The 24,071-nt window shown below is 46.9% G+C and overlaps 1 protein-coding gene across 8 annotated transcripts in view; it reads left to right on the top strand.

The window, feature by feature from the left end:
• The window catches only part of HDAC4 (histone deacetylase 4), a 410,616-nt gene that overhangs the window by 29,444 nt on the left and 357,101 nt on the right, over positions 1 to 24,071 (top strand). For 3 of the 8 annotated variants that reach the window (XM_077155613.1, XM_077155604.1, XM_077155605.1), the window contains exon 2: positions 3,754 to 3,939. The exons of 4 other annotated variants lie outside the window; for them this stretch is intronic. The gene's annotated coding sequence lies outside the window, so the exon portion shown is untranslated. Of the gene's footprint in view, positions 1 to 3,753; positions 3,940 to 5,112; positions 5,657 to 24,071 lie in introns of those variants that run through there. One more of the 8 variants, XM_077155610.1, reaches the window with a different exon arrangement.

Raw genomic sequence — 24,071 nt, 5'->3', positions numbered from 1 at the left:
GTTTGATTTTCACGAACTCTTTGGAGAACACCGGGTGTGAAGGCCATTGCAGAGCCCAGGCGCTCCTCAGCACCGTCCTTCCTTACCACAGCTGTCCACGGCCCCCGCCTCGTCATGCTGCCTCTCTCCCTGGGTTGCTCAAGCCCTATCTTGGACCGGCATCAGGGGTCTGATCTGATGTTGGCTGTTTCTCCAGACCCATTTCCCTCCTTTCCATTCCTGATATTCCAGCCCAGGGGACACAGTGGCTGTCGGGGGCTGCCAGGTGTGGTCACCCGTACCATTTGCCAGACTGGACACTTCTGTCTCGAGCCCCTGCTCCTACATGGGTTGTCCAAGGTCATGTCCTCGGGAGTTGTCACTGTCTCCTCCACCTCAGCCAGTGCCTCTGTTTACATACTGAACTCTGTCCGTCCAGCTTGGCAGTCCTTTATCGAAAACCAGCAGGCACTGCCACTCGGCCGTCGGGAGTTCTTGTTGTGTTCAAGTGGCGATGGTGAACGGAGTGTGTTGGGTGCTGAAGGAGGCCTGAGGTGGGGTCCTGAATCTGGCCTGGGGGCTCAGCGAGGCTGCTTGGGGGGCACCGAGCCTGAGCTGAGGCAGGCAGGCAGAAGCTGAGGCAGACTGGGCCCAGGGGGAGGGAAGGGAGAGCCTCCTGGGTCTAGAGAGCACGGACGAGGGTGGCTCAGAGCCAGCCTGCCCGGGGTTGGAGCAGGGGTGCTGGGGCCGGCTCCGGCCAAGGGGGGCCTCTCTGAGGTCAGGCGTTGCCCAGGGGCAGCAGGGCGTCTAGGTGGTGTGGCGTGCGGGTGTCGCTGAAATTGAGTTTTTGATCCTGTATGAGGTCCTGGCGTCAGGGATGGGTGGGCCTGGGTGGGGGCGGGGGTGGGAATTAGCTGATCTGGGAAGAACTTGAGGTCTTGGAGGTTGATTTCCAGTGTAGCAGTGACTCTGCAGGTATGTTCAGTCTATTTTCTTCTTTTCTGAAATGTGGTGCCTGCTAGGTCCTTCCATGTCTGCAGGGGACCTTTTCATGAGCACCCTGCTGCCCTGTCCTCGCAGTCAGAGGGGCAGCTGTCATCAGTTTTACCCGAGGAGAGTGTGTGAGCATCAGCTCCCAGGTCTCTGTCGGGGCCTTGAGGTCACCCGTTCCCTGGATCGCCATCGGGGCCTTGGGGTCACCCATTCCCCAGGTCTCCGTCAGGGCCTTGGGGTCACCTGTTCCCCGGATTGCTGTCGGGGCCTTGGGGTCACGCATTCCCCGGGTCTCTGTCAGGGCCTTGGGGTCACCTGTTCCCTGGGTCTCCGTCGGGGCCTTGGGGTCATCCGTTCCCCGGATCGCTGTCGGGGCCTTGGGGTCACCCGTTCCCTGGATCGCCATCGGGGCCTTGGGGTCACCCATTCCCCGGGTCTCCGTCAGGGCCTTGGGGTCATCTGTTCCCCGGATCGCTGTCGGGGCCTTGGGGTCACCTGTTCCCTGGGTCTCCGTCAGGGCCTTGGGGTCACCTGTTCCCCGGGTCTCCGTCGGGGCCTTGGGGTCACCTATTCCCCGGATCGCTGTCGGGGCCTTGGGGTCACCCATTCCCCGGGTCTCCGTCAGGGCCTTGGGGTCATCTGTTCCCCGGATCGCTGTCGGGGCCTTGGGGTCACCTGTTCCCTGGGTCTCCGTCAGGGCCTTGGGGTCACCTGTTCCCCGGATCGCCATCGGGGCCTTGGGGTCACCTGTTCCCCGGGTCTCCGTCGGGGCCTTGGGGTCACCTGTTCCCCGGGTCTCCGTCGGGGCCTTGGGGTCACCTGTTCCCCGGGTCTCCGTCGGGGCCTTGGGGTCACGCGTTCCCCGGGTCTCCGTCGGGGCCTTGGGGTCACCTGTTCCCCCGGTCTCCGTCGGGGCCTTGGGGTCACCCGTTCCCTGGGTCACCGTCGGGGCCCTGGAGGTGGCGCTGGGATACCTGCTTTTCCGGTCTCTATTGGGGTTCTAGGTCACCTGCTCCCCAGAATCTGTCAGGGCCTTGGGGTCCCCCGCTCCCTGGGTCTCCATCGGGTTCTTGGGGTCACCTGTTCTGGGTCTCCGTCGGGGCCTTGGGGTCACCCGTTCCTGGGTCTCAGTCAGGGCTCTGGGGTCACCTGCTCCCCAAGTCTCAGTCAGGGCTCTGGGGTGGTGCTGCCTTGCTTAGCAGGCTCGGCAGTCTCAAGCCGTGGGAGGGGTCACTGCTGGTGGCCTCTGTCTTCATGGCCCTGTGGCTAAGCCATGGCTGGTCGAGGGTGTGAAGAGCTGGCTTGGAATATCTTCCCTTTTCAGTAAAGACCTTCACTAAAAAGCCACTGATTGCTGAGACTTTGACTTTTTCTCATCCTTATCACTGCTCACTGTCATTAAGTTGTGTTGTTGTAATCAGTGTGTCAGTGCATTGTGTGTTGTAATCAGTGTGTCAGAGCATTGTTTCATTGTAATTGGTGTGTCAGTACGTTGTTGCATTGTTGTAATCAGCATGTCAGTGCATTGTTGCATTGTTGTAATCATTGTGTCAGTGTATTGTTGCATTATAATCAGTGTGTCAGTGCATTGTTGTAATTATTGTGTCAGTGCATTGTTGCATTGTAATCGGCATGTCAGTGCATTGTTGCATTGTTGTAATCATTGTGTCAGTGCATTGTTGCATTGTTGTAATTAGGTGTCAGTGCATTGTATGTTGTGCTTGTTCCTGGAGCTAGGTCCACAGAGATCTTCCCACATTTACATCCTAATGATTTGCAGCTGCAACGTCATATTCCCTGGCCTGCTGTTTTTTTTTTTTTTTTTAACCATTACTCAGGTAGATGTCCGCTTGGGCTGTATTTGAGGACACAGTAGGAGCTAAGAAATGCCAGGGGTGCCAGGCAAGAGGAGAGTGATGACAGGAGCAGAAGAGGAGCTCCTTGGTGTCTGGTCTACAGCGGGCATCCCAGCGGTCCTGGGATGGTCCTGGGCGGGCCTGGACCTGGCCACTGCCTGTGTGTGGAGGCGGGTGGCTCTGTGGCAGGCGGAAGGCCAGTTACTGAAGTGAATGGACATGGGCTTGGGGGCCTGGCTGGCCTGTCGAGTCTGTCTCCTGCCTGCGGGATGGCTCTGCAGGTCCTTCTCAGCAGCAGGGCAGGTGGAGGTTATCTGGGCCATGTGCTCAAGGACCATTGGCCTCCACGTTGAAGTGTGGGGACACAGTCACAGTGTGAGCCAAGGCGGGGCACCACCGTGGCCGCATGGCAGTGACGACTTGGAGGACATGGGGTCGGGCAGGCAGGAGTGCCCAGCCCAGGTCCCTCTCCTGCCCCTTGTTGACAAGTGTTGGCTGATCAGAGTGGAGACTAGAGTGACCCACCTCCCTCTGTACACCATGGAGGAAATGCCCATTTTGGGTGCTGCAGTGCTCACTGTTAACCTTATGTTTGACTGAGAGGAGCCCACATTTTTGGGGGGATTAGTAAGAGGATGGTGAGTTAATTTATTGTTTATCATTGCTAGTGTACTGGCTGTGGCAAGGTGAGGCTGACAGGCAAAGCCGTGTGCCGTCTTATAGCTTGCGGCCTCTGCCTGCCTGGCCTCTCTGCCTCCTGCCCTCGCCGCCCCTGCTTCCTGGATCCTCCCCAGCCGCCTCCCCAACTGTCCCTCCCACCTCTAGCCCGCAGCCCCCAGATCCCTGGGGCGCATGCTGGTGTTGTCAGCTTTAGATTTGCTTCTTCAAGCAGCAGCCTGACAGATATCTCCCTCCGTGTCCGCAGGTCCCTCCAGGGTAGTCAACCATCCTGAGCCCATTGTCATCTCCATCCACATCTGTAACCCAGCTGCCATGTTTGCGTCCACCACCTAACTGTCCCTGGGCCCATCCTCTTTATCCGTCTCTGCTGTCCTTGTCCTTGGCCAGGGTGTCGGCTCCCCTGACCAGAGGAATGTGATCAGCCTCCAAGGTCAGTTAGTCATCTTCTCCCCAACTTTTCAGTAGTCCCCCAGTTCTCCCCCAGGTGAAAGTCAGTGTTTGTCAGGGGCTGGGGCCTGCCAGGTTCCCGGCCCCCTGGTGCCTCACCCTCGTTCTGTGCCCCAGCTGCATGGAGTCTTGGGCATGTGCCCGAGCACGCCGCCCTTCCCCCTTGTGCACACTGCACCCTGGGCCCAGAGGGTGCGTACCCAGGCCCCACTCCCACCCAGCCCCCAGCCCCCAACCCCTGCCTGCTTAGCTGCTCCTCCCTCTCGGAGGAGCCCTCGGACCCCTCTGTGGGTGGGGGCCCCTGCTCCTAGCCTCTGTTGTGCCCAGGTGGTGCCCTCCTGGCACCATCTGAGGTCTGATCAGGGCCTCCCGGTTGGCACACTGTGTCCCACGTCCTGTGACAGCACACCTTGTTGAGGGCGGGGCTGCTTTTCTTGGACTCGTTCATGGTTTCGTTACTTTTCATGGGATGTCTTTTCTTTTCTCGGTGTTTATCCTCGTTTTGCTGGACTCAGAAAGATTTCCTGGAAGGTAAACTTTCTAACTTCTTACATGACTGAAAATGACTTTGGTCAGTTGATTTGGCACAGAATTATAGGTTCAAAATGGTTTTCCTTCAGTAGTTAGAAGCTATGCAATAAGACATTTTTTTAGGTGTCTTGTTTTGATTTTCTCTGGAACTTTAGACTCTACCCCTCTTCAGTTTTCTGAAATTTCATAATGTGGGTCTTTTTATATTTATTTATCTCACATGGCCGACAGTGCACCTTTTTTTTTTTTGCATGGGCAGGCACCAGGAATCGAACCTGGGTCTCTGACATGGCAGGTGAGAACTCTGCCTGCTGAGCCACTGTGGCCCACCTGCACCCCTTCATTTTAAAGTCTAGCTTTCGGTGCATCTGAGGGAAGTTTCCTTTCCCTCCTTTTTTTTATAATAATAATAATAATGATATAAATGTATATATGTATACATATTTATATTTATACATTAAATAAAAAATTAGATATATATGATTAATATATATGTAAATATATATGAAATATATAAATATATTTAAATTATATATAAATACATATTGTATATTAGAAATTATATATCAATGTTATATATATAAATTATATATGAATAGTATATATATGTATTTTTTCTTCTTCCCTGTTCCCCTTTGATGGAAGTACTGTTAATCCCGTTTGAATCATCAACTTTTGTTTTCTAAGATATACTTAACCTGCTCTGCCTCTGTGGCCATTTTGTCTCGACACTCACCCGCTTCAAGTCAGGAGTTTCTCCTTGTTCCTGTATTTTTCCTTTTCTGCAGCATTTGCTGCTCCTTTGTGGCTGCAGTGGGGTCTTGAAACTGCAACTCTTTGGAAGTACTTGAATTAAGAATTACCTGTTCCTGTCTATCTTGGTCACTCTTTCTCTTGCTTCAAGTCTTCCTTAAATGACTGTTAAATTCTCTGAACCTATTTAAGAATGAGAAAGTAAATTCCAGATGAATTAAAGGTTTAAATGTACAAAATAAAGTAATAGAAATCTCTGCTGGGGATCTGGGCAGTTGCAGTTACAATCCGACCTCAGGGCGACTCTTCTCATCGAACCAGGATTCCCAGAAGCTGCAGAAGAGGGCAGACATGTGGGAACAAGGAAGCATTCACAACTTTTGAGTGGCTGGAGTTCCTGTAAATAAAAGCAATGAGTAAATGAGGGTTTGGGGCAAGTACATGTCACCTTTGACCTCTTAAAGAATGATATCTATATTATACCAAGACCTGTTGCAAAATGGAGAAAAAACCAGCCTCTTAGAAGAAAATGAACAAAGACTGTGAGGGACAGGAGAGCAAGTTTGGATGGCTGACAGATGCAAAGACAAGCTTCCACACCCCAGAGCTTAGGGAAATACAGCCTCAAGTGAAGAGATACCGATACCACCTTAACCAGATAAACCAAAAGCAGAGAGCCAGATGGCAGCGGGAGGGACTTGGGGAAGGGTCATCTCAGCTGTCGGTGGTGGAGGTGTGAGTGGGTGCCAGCTCTCTTGCCATCTTCTGAAGTGAGAAAAACAGATCCTGAGACTCAGCACCCACTCCCATGGAGTTGATGATATTGGCTCCACGAGGCCTCCTGTAGTGTTGTGGTAGTAAAAAAATGTAGGAGAAAGTTTCTGCCATTGACAGGAGAGTGGTTGGGTATGTTCTGGCACAGTCACTCCCTGGAATATCCCAGGGGGCAAGGCTCAGTGAGGAGAGGAAGCTCCTGACAGGTGCATGGGATGTTGTCTCATTTTTGTGCAGTGAGCAGTGACGGCCGGGAGATGTGTGCACATTGATATAAAATGGAAAAAAGGACGCACACAGAAGTTAACCTGTTGGGTGGGTCATGGTGGGAGAGAGAAGGAAAAAGAAAAGGGAAAAATGCTCTGAAAATGAAAAGTGAGTATAGACTCTACTTGGGTGAAGTGTGTACCTCTGTGCGTTTCAGTGTCCGTAAGCAGGGGCTGCCGGCTTCTGGGGTAAGTTAGTTGTATTGAGTGAAAGATGAGTTGCTGAGCAATGTGTGCCCTGGGATTCTTTTTGGGCAGGAACAGAAATGAAGCCCATCTGTGTATTTGCTGGCTTGTTCGTGTTTGTAGGAGCAGTGGCAGGCCAGGACTGCCCCTACGCTACCCCACTGGCACTGGTGGCCTTGGGAGTGGCTGGGGAGATGACCAGCTCTCCTCGGCCTGTCCTCATGTGTGTGGTTGCACTCACGGCAGCGATTCCTGTTGTGATGGGAAGAGCCTTCCTGAAGAGTTGCTTCAGGGCCAGGGAGCCTGGCGGCTGGTCCTTTGCTCTGTGATGCTGACTCCCTCCAGACTGCCTGTGTGCTCCTCAGACCATGGGCTCCAGTTCCCTAGGGAAGAACCCTCAGCTCTTGGGCCTGGCTGTGGAGGAGGCAGGCCAGCCCTCCAGGAGCTCCAGCGTGTGGCCCTCACCCGGTGCTCCCGTGTCCAGGATGCCGCTGAGTAGTGGGTGCCACGGTGGATGGCTGGAGTCCATGTTGCACTGCCTGGGTACTGCTGTTGGAGTCCATTGGCTGGCATCTTGCAGACATTTGTTGAACGTTTGCTGACGACCCTGACTGCTGATGACCCCTGTGGGCTTTTCACTATGAGGGTCTCCACCTGCTGCATCCCTGGAGCCTCATGTACTGGTGTTGGGGAGGGGTCGGCCCATGAGCTCAGCCCACCATCGTGATGCACAGCATGCCAGTCACCTCCCTGCATGGAGGCACCAGGGCCCTCCTGGCCCTCAGTCTTGGCCACACTGAGTGGTCTTCAGTGCTATGGTCCAGGGGACTGTCTTGGCTTGGGGGAGCTCCCCAAGGCCGGTGGGAGCAAGGCCTACTTGGACTGGGGGTGCCGCAGGCTCTTCTGACAAACTCTCTGCCCAGAAAAGGCCAAGCGCGGGGCTTACTGCTCCCGACAGGCTCTCCCAGGAGCTTTGCACAATGCAGATTTCCTGGCCCCACCAGCCTTCGCTCTGTGGCTGAGAGACACACACTTCCAGGTGCCAGCTGGCGGGTGGGGGAGCCGGGCTGGACAGCAGCTTCTTTTTAGTTTATTGGTGGCTCCAAACAGGAGATGGTTAGAGCAGTTTCCACAAATGACAGCTGTTGTTAATTATCAAATTAGGCCTGTGTTGACCCTTCATGGTCAACTTTCATGAGTTATTTAGCTGTCTGTAACTTATTCTAAGGATGGCTTTAAAGTAGTGCTTAGAGAACTGTAGTGTGTTGCAGGGATGACCTGGGAGAAGAGACTCAGCTCTCCTGGCCCCGAAGACCCACCTCTCCAGGCTTCAGAGCCCTCAGCGTCTTGCCAGTTGCCAGGCTGTGCTGGCAGAGCGAATGCAGTACCAGAGGCTGCTGCTTCACGCCGCATCAGCCCTGCCTCAGGGCGGCCGCTGGGGACTGCCGCCAACCCCAGCATGGGAAACGGGCCTCAAACTGTGCCAGGCCTTGTGCCACAGGCCATGGGGCTCAAGACCCGGACTCTGCGCCTCCCCCACTTGCCCAGCCGTGGGGACCCCGAGAGGGGAGTCAGGAGACTGTTGTTGGGATGCGGAAGAGGACGTGGAAGGGAAGGTCATGAGCCACCACACTGCCATTGTCTGTGCTAAAAGAGAAAGAAAAGAAGTGGCAACGAAGGGACGTGGTATCCTCTGTTTCTTTCTGCCTCCAGGTATAAGGGTGAATTAATGCTAGAGGAATTCAGACATGCCACTTTCAGTATAATTTCGTGGGTGTCTTTGTGGCCAGTTTCCTTCTTTGCTCCCTAAATTTTCCTCTCCTCTTCTAAATTTATGTTGTTTGTTACAAAAGGCAATTTGGTTCTTTCCTGGGCCTACTGAGAAGTGAGGCGGGAGCCAGCTGCCTGCTTCCCAGGCCCCTGTTTGTGTTCCATGGACAGACTTTCAGTTCCTCCTGTGTACTCGATGGTGTGGGAGCAGGGGGTGGCTGCTACCCAGCCTCTTGGTTCTTTTTCTGCAGCAGTTCTTACACATATATAAAATAGAAATAGCCTTGCTTTTACCATTATAATAGGGATGCTCCTTGTGACCAATTTAAACAATAAGTGTGGAAAGTAGAAATTTAAAGGAACCCCAGAATTCCACCTGTCCTCCCTAGGACCTGGGCCAGCATCAGGGATGCCACGGCCCGTGTGGCCCTGCCTGAGTAGACCCATGGCTCCCAGGCTCCCAGCCCCCTGCACGCTTCCCTTGCTGCTGGCTGTGTGCTCTGGGCATAGACTCGCTCTTTATCCATGCCTGCATTCACTTGGACCCAGGAGCCATGGCCCATGTGGCTACCTTGAGTCCCTGCCAGCCTAGCAGTGTGCGGTGGCAGTGGGCACCTGGGCCCAGGCTAGCCCTAGCTGGGCTTCATCCCCAGGGCAGTGGGGCTGCCTTGCAGGTGACTCTTGATACAGAGAAAGGCCTTCCCAAGGGCTCGGGGCCACCGTGGGGCCTGTGGGGGCCAGTACCCACGAGGTGCCCAGGGATGCAGTGGGTCTCTGCAGGTCATCCTCTCTAAGAGGCTTTTCTTGCCCCTTCCAGGCATACCCCAGGGTGCCTTAAGCTTTACAAAGCACTGTTGTTTGAACAGTGCTTCCGTGAAAACACATGCAGTGCCAGTGATGCTTCTGAGTGCTGTGGCAGCTTTCTACGGCGTCTTTATGTTTCTCCTTTCCAGCTGTCAGTGTACTCTCCTTAGAAGCTGCTTTCCATGGGCTGTCACCTCACACCTTGGCAGCCTTAGAGTCCTCAACACGTGCGGGCTCCCAAGGGGACACTGCCAAACCCCAAGTGTCCTGTGTGTCCGCATCGAACGAACTGAATGTTTCCACTGTCGGCTTCCCTGTTCACCCTGCTACTACCTGCTGCCACTCCAGCCCAGTCTGCAGGTCTGCATGGGCCTGTGTGGGTCTGCGGGTGGACCTGCATGGCTCTGCATGGGTCTGCGTGCGCCTGCATGGGCCTGCATGGGTCTGCATGTGGACCTGCATGGCTCTGCGTGGGTCTTCGTGGGCCTGCGTGGACCTGCATGTGGGCCTGTATGGCTCTGCGTGGACCTGTGTGGGTCTGCATGTGGACCTGCATGGCTCTGCGTGGGTCTGCGTGGGTCTGCGTGTGGGCCTGTATGGCTCTGCGTGGGTCTGCGTGGGTCTGCGTGGGTCTGCATGTGGACCTGCATGGCTCTGCGTGGGTCTGCGTGTGGGCCTGTATGGCTCTGCGTGGGTCTGCGTGGGTCTGCGTGGGTCTGCATGTGGACCTGCATGGCTCTGCGTGGGTCTGCATGTGGACCTGCATGGCTCTGCGTGGGTCTGCGTGTGGGCCTGTATGGCTCTGCGTGGGTCTGCGTGGGTCTGCGTGGGTCTGCATGTGGACCTGCATGGCTCTGCGTGGGTCTGCATGTGGACCTGCATGGCTCTGCGTGGGTCTGCGTGGCTCTGTGTGGGTCTGTGTGTGGACCTGCATGGCTCTGCGTGGGTCTGCATGTGGACCTGCATGGCTCTGCGTGGGTCTGCATGTGGACCTGCATGGCTCTGCGTGGGTCTGCGTGGCTCTGTGTGGGTCTGTGTGTGGGCCTGTATGGCTCTGCGTGGGTCTGCGTGGGCCTGCGTGGGTCTGCGTGTGGACCTGCATGGCTCTGCGTGGGTCTGCGTGGGCCTGCATGGGCCTGCATGTGGGGCTGCGTGTTTGCCTGAACACTTGCCTGCTACTTTCTCCCCAGGACTGTGGGTTCATCCTTCTTTTCCTTCCAGAATGCCGCTGTCTTCCTTCTTCCCCAGTTGTGATCCATCCAAACCTTCCCTTCTCAGATAGACTTTTTCACCGGAGAGGACTTCTCCTGGCTTTTCCCCAAATAGTTTCTAGCAGGCCCATCTTGTTTGCCATCAGATGGAAAGGGTTCACTGCCATTCCTTGTAAGGCCAGCCAGCAGGCCCCCCCTATACCTGGTTTGTGAGTGTCTGGTGTCTCCTTGAGCAGCTGCCCCAGAGGTGCCCTGGGCAAGACTGCCTTCTTTGGCACAGGCCGGTGGTAAACAGCTGCTGTCCTTGGACAGTGGGGAGGTTAGGATTTGCCTCTCCCTCAGTGAGGGGCTCCGTGACATTCGGAGAACAGCACTGGACCCAGACCAGTGCGTGGTGATTGTCCACAGTTTCAGAGTCTATAAACCATCAATGGTTTGAAACAGCATTGGGAAAAGAACTTGGGATGACTGGAATTCCTGTCCTTTGGACAGTAATACACTGAAATCAGAGTGAATTTAGTTGTATTGATTCCAGAGAATTTGGGTTTTAGATGGGTCCAGCCTCAGATGACCCCTTGTGGGAAGCTGCAAGGGGTGCCAGATGAGGACGTGGTGCTGGGCTCGGCTTGGGTCCCTGGGAGGCCAGTGTGGTCAGTGCAGTGGGAGTGGGAAAGGGACGGGAGTCCTGAAGACTGACGGCTGTTTGTATCTAAAGGAAGCAAGCAGCCTGTGTCCTTCTTTTCCTTGGATGCAGGCCTTGGCCCCTTCCCCTACTCTCGCTCCCAGGAGGGCCCATCCACCTGCCTAGATAGAACTGGGCGGGGGCAGGGCGCGGGCCAGTCTCTTTCAGAACTACCATGCAGGTGGGTTTCCAGCTTTTCAGGGTTTCACGTGCTTAACTTCTGTCAATCCTGAATACTTCCAAATTGCTGTTGTGCTGCATTGATGAAAATACCTCCATGTGAAGAAGTAAGAAATAAAATGGTGATGAGATTTCAAGCATCAGATCAAGTTATACTTTGGCTCTCAGTTTCATTCAGGATCCTTTCAAGTTCTCAGATCACTGGTCCTTGAATTCCTCACAGTTGGGTTCCATTAGCTCTTCAGATCCCTATCTCTGACATTCAGAGATGTCAAACTGTGTCTTCTAAGGATTAGTTTTGGGAATAGTCTGTAGAGCAGAGGTTCTCGAACTTTGAGGCTTAAAGATCCCTTGGCACTCTTAAGAAGTTACTGAAGACCCCAAGGAACTTTTGGTTAAATGGTGTGTCTGCTGATATTTACATATTAGCACTTAAGACAAAATTTAAAAAGTATTTTTATTCATGTAAATCTGTTAGCAATAAACCTTTTACATGTTAATGCAGATAACTTTTTTTAATAACTATTTTGTAAACCAAAAAATTTAGTGAACAGTGGGATCATTCACATTTTTGCAGGTTTCTTTAATGTCTGTTCAACAGACGACAGTTGGATTTTCCTACCTGCTCTCCTTGCAGCCTATTGTGACCTCACGTATCACACAGCCCCTGAAAAACTCGACCACACGGTCTTGAGAGAATGCGAGCAAAAGAGCACGTGATATCTTAGTACTATTAGGAAAAAAAACTGATGTCCCAGACCTCCTGAAAACTACTACAGACTGGTTTCTATGTGATTGGGAGAAGGATAAGGAAGAGGTTTAACCTTTATTAACCAGAGTTGATCAGTAATTTGACCGACAGTCTGCTGTCAGTGAGTTGTTTTCCATTCTTGTTGCTTGTGAAGCTTTGTGTACTTAAATTTATGGTTCTCACAGTGGAAGAAGCCATCCCTTGCTAGTCTTGTTCTTAAATGAGGTTATGAGGCTGTTTATCACCTGCTCTGGGGTGTTCACTATACAGCACTGATTTAAGTCTTGTGTTCCTTGTGGGAATTGCAGCCATCTGCCTGGGACCCCCTCAGCCTTTTGTTGTCACGTATGGATGCATGGTGGTTTGATGTTAAATGATCTAGTGAGCCCAGGGTTTTATCCTTGTGAGACCAATCAGTGCATCCTTCCCTGCTGAATCTTTTCCTCTAAAATAATTTTGTTTAGTAGCAAAAAGAAACTAGTATTGTTTTATCTGGGGCTTTATCCATTGGGATTCCCTAACTGAGGAGTTACACATGTTGAAGAGTTTAGCTAGAAGAGGGGTGATTATCATCTCTCACACCTATTTAGGGCAACAGCCAATAATGGAGCCTAGAGAGGGACCCATAGGGCTGGTATTTGTTTATTTTGTTTGTTTTTTTAGTATATGTGCTGCTGAAGTGAGCCCTTTTTTATTTTTTTATAATTTTTTTTTTTCTTTTTCTGCATGGGCAGACACCGGGAATCAAATTTAGGTCTCCAGCATGGCAGGCAAGAACTCTGCCACTGTGCCACCGTTGGCCTGCTCGAGTCTGTTTTTAAAGAAAGGTGGAGCCATGCAGTGACTGACAGACAGTTGTTCCTGTGTGCCTGTGCGTGTGCCGTGTGCACCCCTGCCTGGGCCCCTGGTGCCCGTTCATCCCCTCGGTGTCCAGTCTCGTCCCTCTGAAAGGGTGGAAGGGCTGAGGGCGCCACAGAGCCAGAGCAGCCTCCATTGGCTATGCTCGGTCTGAGCTTTTGGGCTTCCTGATATGGCCTGTGTTTTCCTCCTGTTAGAACACTCTGCGATGAAATTTGATTACTTTCAAGTGTAGAACCTATTATGTAACAGAAGTATAAATCTGTCCCAATGGATTTATGGAGGACAGAACCCTTAAGTCATCTGCCATGTCATGAAGCGACACTTAGAAACCATTCGCATCGGTGAAGGATGTTTCCTTATTGAGGAGGAGAAGCTCACTGCTGGCTGCACCCAGGAAAATCACACAGCTACGAGTTTGCTTCTTCATGAAAAATGTTCATTCGAATGTCTTTTTTTTTTTTTTTTTCTGTCTGACAGGCCTGACTTAGGCCTGGTTGGGGCTTCTCCCCTGCTTTTGCCTGATCAGGGACACTGAAAGTGTCCTCTTCTGTCTCTGTGAGGTTTAGTTGTCCCTAGAGGTGATCTGGTTAATAGTCCCCTGTGCATGCAGGAAGGTGCTGTCAAGAATCGTGGAATGTGTGTTCATTGGCCAGGAAGGCCATGTAAACTGGTGACTAGATCACCCAAGTGGGGTGTGTATTAATAGTCTTATATTTATATATATTTGGTTTATATCAATATATATATATATATATTTGATCATTCTGTGAGCAAAATGGCACTCCTGTAACTGGTTCTGTCTCTCAACTTATCATCGAAGTGTGACACACATATAGAAAATTATACAAGCTGTGAGTGTTGAGGTGGGTGAATTTCCACAGAGTAAGCATACTTTCCTCAAGTTCAGAAATGGAATGTTGTCAGAACCCTAAGAGCTTCCCTGACCCGTTCTGCAGGCTGCCCCCCACCCCACTTCCAAGGATAGCCTGTCTTACTCTCCCACCCAGATTAGTTTGACCTATTTTTAAGTTTTGTATCCCTGGTCTGCTTTCACGCAGCCTTTTTGTGCGGCTCATGCATGTGGATGCGTATTGGCATAGTTCATTGTTTCTTGTTGCCTTACAGTATTCCCTTCACCCTGCTGTTGATGTGACTTGGGAGATTTCCAGTGCTTTGCTCTTATGTATGGATAGTGCTGCTGCATCATTCTTGTACTGACTTTGGTGAGCAAATGCTTGTATTTCTATTGAGTCTATACCTAAGAATGGCATTGCTGGGTCATAGGATTCGTGTATATGTGGCTTTTGTATATCTCATCAAATGGTTTTCTCCAGTGGCTCTATTATTCCACTCTCAAGGAGAGTGAGAGTTCCACTTGTCCCACATCCTTGGCAGCACTTGGTACTGCTTTCGTTTAAATGTAGGCATTCTGGTGGCTGTGTGCTATCCCACTGTGGTTTCACTTTGCATTTCCCTGTGACAAAAGCTGGTCATCTGGAATCCTATTTTATAAAGTTCCTTTGTGCATCTTTTGCCTACTTTTCAATTGGGCTTTTTCTTAATGATTTGTCAGAATATTTCATGTGTGTTGGAGACCAGTCCTTTGTTGAGTGTGAATAAGACAGACAAGTCTTCTACTGCCGAGTGGGTTGCCTTTTCATTCTTTTAATGGGTCATTTGATAAATTGAAGTCCTTAATTTTAATGTTGTTCATGATTTATCTTTTTTTTTCCTATATGGTTAGTGCTTTTTTTGTTTGTTTGTTTTGTTTTTAATGTATTTAAGAAATCTTTGTCAGCCTGAAGATATTTTTTCTGTGTTGTCTTCCAGACTAGGCTTTTTTTTATTTTTACCTTTCCCACTTAGGTCTGTGGTGCATCTCATACTAATTTTCATGGTGGAGTGCTGTAGGGCCATGGCTCGTTTCCTTTTCCATAGAGACGACTGGTGTGACCCAAGCACCGCTTATTCAAACACTCTTTTCCTATGTAGTTGCGTGAGGCCTTTGCCATAATCAGTGACTAGACTTGTATTCTCTTTCTTGATCTGTTTGTCTATCTCACACTAACATCTTATTGTCTTAATTATACAGCTTTATAATAAATCTCATATCTGTTAACGTAAGTCCACTGGGCTTATTTTTCTTCAAGATTGTGACTCTTGGCCGTTTGTTCTTCCATGTAAATTTTAAAATTAACCTGTCAATCTTCAATAAAATTCTGTTAGGATTTTGATTGAGATTGTATTGATTCTATAAGATTAATTTTGAGAAAACTGATTGTGACAATATTTCATCTTCTGATCCATGAACATGGTATATTTCTCCATGTTTCTCCATTTATTTAATTTTACTCGTCATCTTTTATAGTATACTATGTAAAGCTCATACACATCTTTTGGTAGAATTATTCCTACCATATTCTATGGTAGAATATATTTGCTGATATTGTAAGCTATTGCAAATGGCATCTTTTTTTAAAATTTATTTTGTGTTTCTTTGTGGCTGGCATATGGAAGGATGTATTCACCTATATATGCAGCGGGCTTGTTACATTAACTTGGGAATTATAATTGTCAGTGATGGATTGCTTTGGGTTTTCTACGTACATAATATATTGTCTGTGAATAATGACAGTATTTTTCCCTATCCAGTCGCTGTGCTTTTTATTTCTTTTGCTTTCCATGCTGACTGGCGTAGCATCTCCAGTGCATGATGCAGAGGGAAAGCCTCTGTGCAACTAAACAGATGATTTGTGTAGGCCCTTCATGGGGGCTGCTCTTGGTTCTCTTTTTAGATCCCTTAACAGCCTGTTTGCCTGCAGCCGGGTTGAGGCCTTGAACTTGGAGCCATGCTTTGCCCATGGGATGGGATGGGGAGTGTTGTGATGAGTGGAAAAAATAGGTCCTCCTTGTCTGCCACATTTCTCTGTGGTAGCTTAATAAGATTTTTAAAGGAATGTACTCTTAAGGATTTATGGTTTCTAAGACGTTTACTCCTTGAGAACGTTTACAGCTTATTCGATGAAATTAGGTCAGTGCTAGGCAATTAAAATTTCCACGGGCGGCTGCCGGAGGAAAGGACCGCAGGTAATAGTAGACTCAAAGTGTTGAGGAAAGGAAATGTTAGCACACACGCAAGCCATGCTGACGCATTCCAGTTCATTTCCTCGGTACAGAGCCGAAATAAAAACAAAGGAGAGGGTGTCTTTATGTGCATGTGGGTTCAGTGTCGGAGACTGCCCAATTAACAGAGACCCTATCTGTCTTTCTAAAGGTGGTTGTTAATCAGAATTACAGATTCCTCTCCTGCTCACCCTTAAAAAGTGAACTTCTAATTTGTGTGGTAAATCAGGAAAGAACACAATCATAAAAGCAGTATTGTTTGAAAATCATACTATGGCCAACGTTTGCCTATTTATCAGAAGTATCTGCTTTCACTAGGAATGTACAGATATATGTTTCAGATGTTCTCATGAATAGGTTTCCAGAAACCTTAAACTCCTGTGATTCTCAAGATCTTAGTTCTGTGTATTTTCCGCATGTTTTCTTAGAGAGGCAACAATCTATTAAGTGATAAAGTGGCATTAAATAATTGCATCAAGATAAAAGGAAATATATCAAGACTGAATTTCATTTCATTAAACCATGAAATTCCTAGTATGTTTTTATATTGTGAATACTGCATCGGTTGTTCAAAGACCTGTCCTCTAAAGAGATACCAGTGGAATGGGAGTGGGTGATGGGGACGGGGAGAAATATGGTTTAAACCAGCCTGCCGACTTTACTGATAGGCTTTCATCTTTCTGCTTTCATTGCAGGGTTCAGGTAATATTGCTTTCTCTGTGGGAAGTTTAATTAGGGGTTCAGCTATAAAATAGAGGGTATTAATTTCTCCCCTCTGTTCTGTGATTTTCATGGAGATAGGCTAATTATTTTTAACCTAGATATTCTGAGGGTTAAAAAATTCTTTGTTATATGCTGCTCTAATTTTCTTATCATAGCCCTTCTGCAGTCCCCTGTGAGGCTTTGGGGGTTCTGAGGTTTAAAGGCAGCAGGACCTTTGCATTTCTTCTCTGGGAAGATCAGGTTGGAGGAAAGTCGGGGAGTGAGCCTGGAGGAAAGGCTTGTGCAGAGTTTGAGAGAGAGACTGACACCAGGCCAATGAGACGTGGTCTCTTTGGGAGACTGTCCATAACTCCTGCCTCTAGATCCCTAGATCTTCAGCTCCTCTTCAGCTACCCAGTAGCCTCCTAGGAGGTTTCTTTGTTTGCTTGGATTATCTAGAGTCGAATATTTCTGTTGCTGGCAACTGAGAACTTCTAACAGATATACATTGCTTCTAATATGCCTGCATCCTAGAAGCCTGAGTTTTTGCTTCCTTTGATTCAGGGACTCTTGTGTAGTCCCTTGCTTTTTTTTTGTATGCTGTATGGTGGGGGTCACATTTCATTCTTTTTTCCATGAGACTATCCCATGATTGTACCATTTGTTGAATTTTTTGGGGGTGTGCATGGGCCAGGAATCGAACCCGGGTCTCTCACATGGCAGATGAGAATTCTACCACTGAACTACCCTTGCCCCCCCCCCCCCCCCCCCACTTCTTAAGAGAAGGACTCACAGGAGGTGAAACTCAGGTTTTGTTTTTGTAGAGTTCTAGTGTTCTCATTTCTTGAGCCTCCTGGTTCCAGGTCAGCCATCTTCCAGATTGTTTTGTCTTCTGTTTCTCTAAATCCCAGCTCCCATGGAATTTCTTTCAGGATGAAAGAAAATTTGCCCTAAAGATTTACCATCTCTGGGCTGTCAGGGGAGCCCATCGATGGCCATGAAGGAGCCTCAGAGACTGGGCATGGGACAAGTGAAAAGGGATGTTTTCCTCAAACACATCCTTGTTGGCCTGGACCCCCACCCCAGCCCCCAGCTCTGGAGAGGGGCCCCACAGAGGGTGGGAGGCAGTACCCATGTTGCTACTGTCATTTTGAGTTGTTCCAAATTCTGCCCTGCCCCTAATTCTCTATACTGCTCAAAACTTCAGTGGGCTTCCACCTTCCCCGCAGTATGTAGGACATGATATTCTGAAAATCCTTCTTGCTTAGAACAGAACAAGTTTCTGACTAAATTAAATCAAAGATATTTCTCATAGCTTGACAATATATTTAAAAGTAAGAAAAAATTACCATTATGGTATCACACGAGTGTATCCATTTTCAATATTGTGCAGTTAATTTTGGGGTATTTCAGAATCTATGAAAGGATATAGTCAAGAATAGCAGAATATTGATAATGGTTGAAACTGGATTATGTGGATATACAATTCATTTACTTTTTATATGTTTGAAAATTTCCATAAAGCAAGTCCTTTTTTTTTTTTTTTAAGCAAGAGAAAAAAATCACATAAAAACTCTGGAAAATCTCAAATTTAAATGGGAAATATAATTTTTCCCCTCTTAAATTTTTTTTATTTCTTAGTCTTCATATATTCCCAATCAACAAATAGAACCAACCAGGATATAGGGGAACATGAAATGATATACAAATACCACCCAGTGAACCTAACTCGGTACAAATGCATTGCTCAGCCACATGAAGGGACTGGGAAGGAAAAGGACTAGCTTAAGTAACTCTGGAAAGTAGGATCTTGACTATGTACCGTAAAGCGGGAGTCGAAAAGAATTGAACATAAATGCTATAATGTAGTGGGTTAAAGTATTTCTTATGTGTATGGGTCAGGAATTTTGAAATTACTTGTTTCTACTAGCATTGAACAAACAGGTATGTTGTAGATACTGAGAACCGGGTTTCTCACTGTTGGAGAAAGACAGTAAAAATAATTGAAGAGGGAGACTAAACTGAACGCTGTGATGTTAGATGGGAATCTGAGATAGTATAAAATCAAAATTTTAGAAACATAAGTGGATAGATAAATTGACACACATTTATAGTTTTGTGTGTGTTGGTGCATGTACATAAGGTGTGCCGAGAGGCCACGACAGATACAACAATACCGAGTAGATCTAGTGCCAGAGACTGGCCTGGTGTCAGTCTCTCTCTCAAACTCTGCACAAGCCTTTCCTCCAGGCTCACTCCCCGACTTTCCTCCAACCCATACACATAAGAAATACCTTCACCCACTGCAAAACCCATACACATAGGAAATACCTTCCTCCATGAAAGGAACCAGGGCTTCCTGGAAAAAAGTATTGGATTTAGAACCCAGAAAATAAAGTAAAAATCGAGGTTGTCCATACTGATATAAATAATTGATTAAATAGAAAGTCGGAGAAGTGACAACTCTTCCGTGCAATGGGATTCTAACAAATAAATGTGAAAGGAAGAAGGGAAATTGGGAAGACAAGCTTAAGCAGATACTAGGATGCTGGTCATTGCTGCCAGGACCCACCCGCAAATCCAGTAACCATGAAAATCCCAAAGCACTGGGTACTAGTTGTGGTCTCTCTTTCTTCCTGAGCCAGCTTTGGTAGTTGGGCTTTCAAGGCTGTTCATCTCATCTAAATTGTCAGATTTATTAGCATAAAGTTGTTGCTGGTATTCCATTTTATCCTTTTAATATTTTTGTGGTCAGTGGTTAATCCCCTCTTGATTCTTGAGAGTGTGTATTCCCTCTCCCCCCTCTCTCCTTCTCTCAGTTCTTTCTCTTTCCTGATTGGTCCGACTATCGATATTTTTTAAACTTTTTTTATTGTATAGTACAACATATATACAAAGCAAAGAAAGAAAACACAATAGTTTTCAAAGAACTCTTCAACAAGTAGTTACAGGACAGATTCCAGAGTTTGTCATGGGCTACCATAAGATCCTCTCAGATTTTATTCCTTCTAGCTGCTCCAGAATATAGGAGGCTAGAGGGCTTAAATATTTTATTATCACAATTGACCTTTTTTCCTTCTTTTTTTGTGTATATACAAAAAAGCAATAAATTTCAAAGCACAGCACCACAATTAGTTGTAGAACGTATTTCAGAGTTTGACATGGGTTACTACTCCACAATTTTAGGTTTCACTTCTAGCTGCTCCAAGGTACTGGAGACTTAAAGAGATATCAGTTTAATGGTTCAGCATTCATATTCATTTGTTAAATCCTGTCTTCACTGTATAATTCCACCATCACCTTTGATCTTTCTGTCCCTCTCTTTATGGGTGTTTGGGCTATGGCCATGCTAAATTTTTCATATTGGTAGGGTCTGTCACTAATATGGGGTAGGGAGATGAAACTATCTGATGTTCTGGAGAGGCTGGGTCCTCTAGGTTTCAGGACTTATCTGGACCAGGGACCCATCTGGAGGTTGTAGGTTTCTGGAAAGTTACTCTAGTGCATGGAACCCTTGTGGAATCTTACATATTGCCCTAGGTGTTCTTTAGGATCGGCTGGAATGGTCCTGGTTGGGGGTTGGCAGGTTATGATAGGTAGCAAGGTCCACCTGAAGCTTGTGTAAGAGCAACCTCCAGAGTAGCCTCTCAACTCTATTTGAACTCTCTCTGCCACTGTTGCCTTATTAATTACACTTCTTTTCCCCCTTGGTCAGGATGGAATTATTGATCCCATGGGGCCAGGGCTGGATTCATCCCTGGTAGTCGTCTCCCAAGTCACCAGGGAGACTTTCACCCCTGGATGTCATGTCCCACGTGGGAGAGAGGGCAATGATTTCACTTGCAGAGTTGGGCTTAGAAAGACTGAGGCCACATCTGAGCAACAACAGAGGTCCTCCAGAAGTAACTCTTTGGCATGCCTACAGGTAGTCTAAGCTTCTCTGCTACCAAATAAGCACCACAGGAGTAAGCCTCATGATCAAGGGCGTGGCCTATTGATTTGGGTGTCCCTCAGGTTTGACAGAGTATCAGGGAATTCCCTGATGGTAAGGTTTAATAGTTCCATATTTTTTTCCCTTTCCTCAGGGGACTTTGCCAATACTTTTTGATTATCTGCTTAATATATTCTAGGATGTATGCAGGTATTACAATAATCTATACAGGATTAAAGTGACCTCTCTTTCTGGGCTCCCTGTGTTTCAGTTATTCAAATAAGCTCTACAGATAGGTTGAGTTAGATTTTGCACTACAGAAAATTTTAGTTCCAGACCAAATAAACATTTCTTCCTTTGGTCTCAAAGAGTATGTATGGTTCTAAAATATAGACATTGTCTTCTTTACCCCTGTGTTCTGAATTACTTTAATGCCAACCTGATTGGTTTTGTTCTTATCTCTAAATTTTTAAATATATATATATATATAACAGCCCTCTCAAAATCCAGAAATAATAATCAGCACTCTGGACTTAATGTGTCTGCTCTAAAAGTTTGCAGTTTAGGCCCCTGTTTCCTTTTAAGCATTTTCTAAAGGTGACCATACCATTCTTGTTATTTTGTTGCTGGCTTATTTTGCCTCACCAAATGTCCTGCATGTTCATTCACATCGTTGCATGCCTCACGACTTTGTTCCTTTTTGTAGCAGCACAACCTTCATAAATAAATATATATCATTGTTCACCAGTCTACCTCTCATTAGTGCAGCCGTCAGCTACCTGCATTCATCAGGCATCACGTATAGGGCCCTGTGGTAGTTAGATTCAGTTGTCAACTTGGCCAGGTGAAGGCACCTAGTTCTGTTGCTGTGGACATGAGCCAATGGTAGGTGAATCTCATCTGTTGCTAATTATATCTGCAGTGGGCTAGGAGGCGTGTCTGCTGCAATGAGTGACGTTTGACTTAATTGGCTGGTGCTTAAATGAGAGAGCGCAATGTAGCACAGTTTAAGCAGCTCGGCATTCCTCATCTCAGCACTCGCAGCTCAGCCCAGGCCCTTGGAGATGCAGAAAGAAGTCACCCCAGGGTAAGTTGTTGGAACCCAGGGGCCTGGAGAGAAGACCAGCAGAGACCATCCTGTGCCTTCCACGTAAGAAAGAACCTCAGTGGAAAGTTAACTGCCTTTCCTCTGAAGAACCAACAAAATAAATCCCCTTTTATTAAAAGCCAATCCGTCTCTGGTGTGTCGCATTCCGGCAGCTAACAAACTAGAACAGGCCCAAAGTCCACAGTCCATCAACTTTTCAATTTTAAATAATTTCATTGTTCCCAAGAGAAAGAAAACCAATAAATACACCCTCCCCAAATAGGAAATCTAAACCTCCTCTAACTCTTGTCCTTACTCCCATTATTTTTTTTTTAGATTAAAAAAAAATTTTTATTAATAAAACCAATCAACATACAATATGAAAATTCTTTTTTCATCACATAGTTGTATATTCATCAACATGATCATTTCTTAACATTTGCATTAATTCAGAAAAAGAAATAAAAAAAACAGAAAAAAATTCATACATACAGTACCCTTGACTCCCCCTACTCATTGATCACTAGCATTTCAATCTACTAAATTTATTTTGACATTTGTTCCTCCTATTATGTATTTATTTTTAATACATATGTTTTACTCGTCTGTCCATAAGGTAGATAAAAGAAGCATCAGACACAAGGTTTTCACTTCCCCCTATTATTTACATCTGTTTTTGCTGTGGTAGTGCTGATGTTTTCCTTTTGAGTATATCCCATAGCATGCAATAGCAGTTTTCCCCTGTATCCTGGACTTGAACACTCTTTGTACATGAATCATATCTGAAGTAATTCTTGCGAGAACTAATTCATATTTCTACTGTTAATCAGTGGGATATGTACAACCCCTTTCAATCTTGTTCATATTCAATATGGTAATATTACTTACAGACCCACTGGAGAACCACCTTCACTTTTATCTATTTCCTTACATTGGAGTTCAACCTCATTAGCTAAACCGTTCACCCATCTTTAGCTTCTTTGTATCTCTGAGTCCCCTATATTCTGTATTATAAGCCTTTGATTATACCTTTATGCTGGTCATAAAAATGGAATCATATAGTATCTATCCTTTTGTGTCTGACTTTTTTCACTCAGCTTTATGTCCTCAAGACTCATCTATCTTGTCATGTACTTCAGGACGTCATTTCGTCTTACTGCTGCATAATATTCCATTGTATGTATATACTGCATTTTGTTGATCCACTCATCTGTTGAAGGGCATTTGGTTTGTTTCCATCTTTTGGTGATTGTGAATAGTGCTGCTGTGAACATCGGTGTGTAAATATCTATTTGTGTCATTGCTTTCAATTCTTCTGGGTATATAACAAGTAGTGCTATTGCTGGGTCATAGGGCAACTCAATATGTAGTTTCCTAAGGAACCGCCAAACAGTCTTCCATAGTGGCTGCACCATTATATATTCCCACCAGCAGTGCCTAAGTGTCCCAGTTTCTCCACATCGTCTCCAAAATTTGTAGTTTCCTGTTTGTTTAATAGCAGCCATTCTTATAGGTGTGAGGTGGCATCTCATTGTAGTCTTGATTTGCATTTCCCTGATAGCCAGTGAAAATAAGCATATCTTCATGTTCTTTTGAGCCATCTGTATTTGCTCTTCAGAAAAATGTCTATTCATATCTTTAGCCCATTTTATAATTGGGTTGCCTGTTCGTTTTTGAGTTGTATGATTTCTTTGCATATACAGGAAATCAAATCTTTGATTTTATTTCCAAATATTATCTCCCATTGAGTTGGCTGCCTCATCACCTTTTTGTCATTGATTTTGAGGAGTTCCCATTTTTCTATTTTTTTCTTTTGTTGCTTTTGCTTTGGGTGTAAAGTTTAGGAACCTACCTCCTATTACTAGGTCTTGAAGATGTTTCCCTACATTTTATTCCAGAAGCTTTTGGTGCTTGTTCTTATATTTAGGTGTTTAATCCACTTTGAGTTAAATTTTGTGTAGGGTGTAAGACAGGAGACAGGGGTCCTTTTTCATTCTTTTGACTTGATATCTAGTTCTTCCATGCCCAATTATTTTGTCCCAGTTCAGTGGACTTGGGGACCTTGACAAAAATCAGTTGACCAGGGTGGTGCAATGGTGACTCAGCGGCAAAATTCTTACCTGCCATGCTGGAGACCTGGGTTCAATTCCCAGTGCCTGTCCATGCCCACCCCCCCCACCCCCAAATTCAATAGACCATAGATTTGGTGGTCTATTTCTGCATTCTTGATTTGATTCCATTGGTCAGTGCTCCTGCCTTTGTGCCAGTACCACTCTGGTTTGACCACTGTGGCTTTATAACAGGTTTTAAAGTCAGGGAGTGTTAATCCTCCCACATCATTATTCTTTTTTTTTAGGATGCTTTTAGCTATTTGGGGTTTCTTTCCCTTCCAGATGAATTTGGTACTTAGCTTTTCCAAGTCTTCAAAGTAGGTTGTTGGATACTGTGTTGAATCTGTAGATCAATTTGGGGAGAATTGACATCTATATCTAGCTATATTTAG

The sequence above is a fragment of the Tamandua tetradactyla genome, chromosome 3 (genome assembly GCF_023851605.1).
Source record: "Tamandua tetradactyla isolate mTamTet1 chromosome 3, mTamTet1.pri, whole genome shotgun sequence".
Taxonomy (NCBI): Eukaryota; Metazoa; Chordata; class Mammalia; order Pilosa; family Myrmecophagidae; genus Tamandua; species Tamandua tetradactyla.
Note: the sequence above shows the minus strand (reverse complement) of the source record. Positions and strands in the feature narration are given on the sequence as shown.